The sequence below is a fragment of the Octopus bimaculoides genome, chromosome 25 (genome assembly GCF_001194135.2).
Source record: "Octopus bimaculoides isolate UCB-OBI-ISO-001 chromosome 25, ASM119413v2, whole genome shotgun sequence".
Taxonomy (NCBI): Eukaryota; Metazoa; Mollusca; class Cephalopoda; order Octopoda; family Octopodidae; genus Octopus; species Octopus bimaculoides.
Window position 1 is genome coordinate 2901338 of NC_069005.1, and position 1412 is coordinate 2902749.

The window sequence follows — 1412 nt, forward strand, 5'->3', positions numbered from 1 at the left end:
ATATATGTTGTACTAAACTGATCAAATAATATTTATTGTGTTTACATTTATTGAGATTCCGAAGGGAGGATTACTCTGCTCGTTGATCCCCTGTGTATGTAGCGGATTCGATTCTTTAACCACTACTGTGGTAGATCCATGTTGCGTCAGTCCAGATGTTTCCTTCTGTTGGGTTTTTTTACGCAGATACACCATTAAATGGCGGTTTGCCAGGTCTTTCACCATATTACCCACTTTTGCTTGTTGGGTGGAATAAACCAACGCGAAATAGAGAGCTCTACTCAATAACACAATGCAATGTTAGGTCCAGGAGTGATAACCAAAATCTCACAATCATGAGTCCAACATGCTATCCAGTAAGTCACGTGGTTTTACTAGAAGCTGTAATAATGATGACTGTTTGCATCATACTTTAAGGTCTGAGCGGTGTTTGTAATTAATGTACAGAGCAATTAAATATATTTTAGTTACATAACAGGATCTGTAGGCATAGAGATTTAATCGTGTACCGTGTTAGTTAGATATGACGAGAAGAATTCTATCGCTGATATCTTCATGTCGGTACATGTCTCAAATGAGGCCGGCATGTCAAAATCATGCTAAATCATAAATAATTATTTCTAAGATTGGAACAAGGCGACATGGAGCGAACAAGTGATTATATTAGTCCTTAGTTCTAGAGTGGCTCTTAATTAATTATTGATAAGTTAATTAGCGCCCGTTTGATGTTTTAATTGCTACCCAGGAGCACATAGGTAGAGTGTTTCTGATATTGAATTTTATCATAGATCAGTAGATGGTTCGTTAGAAAGGTACACCCGATTCTTGAATAAATAACTTACTGCTGCAAACTGTTTTAATATGTTAAATATTGATACACCTTTCAAAGTGCTTTTCACCATAGAATTTTACAACAGAATGAATCTGCTGTCGTGGTGAAAAATTGATACAAAACTGAGTATGGTAGCATGTGAAATAGGTAAATATAAACAAACACTTATGCAAAATCTTTGTGGAAATTATTTCATCAATCACGGGAAGATGAAAGATTAGATTGAATCCAACGAGATTTGAAAAGTGGATGTAAACGGGTGGAAGATAAATAGCCGTGTATATGTTTTTCTAATGCTACACCGATTTCAGCAATCCTTTACACTTTTAAGAGCAAAAATCAATGAACACTAAAGGGTATCCGCTTCTCAAAAATAGAATGACATAAAAGAAAGCGAATAAATAAGTAAATGAATAATAATAATAATAATAATAATAATAATAACAATAATAATAATGATAATAATGATAATGATAAAAAAAAATAATAATAATGATGATGATGATGATGATGATAATAATAATAATAATAATAATAATAATAATAATAATAATAATGATAATAATCATCCTTTCTACTG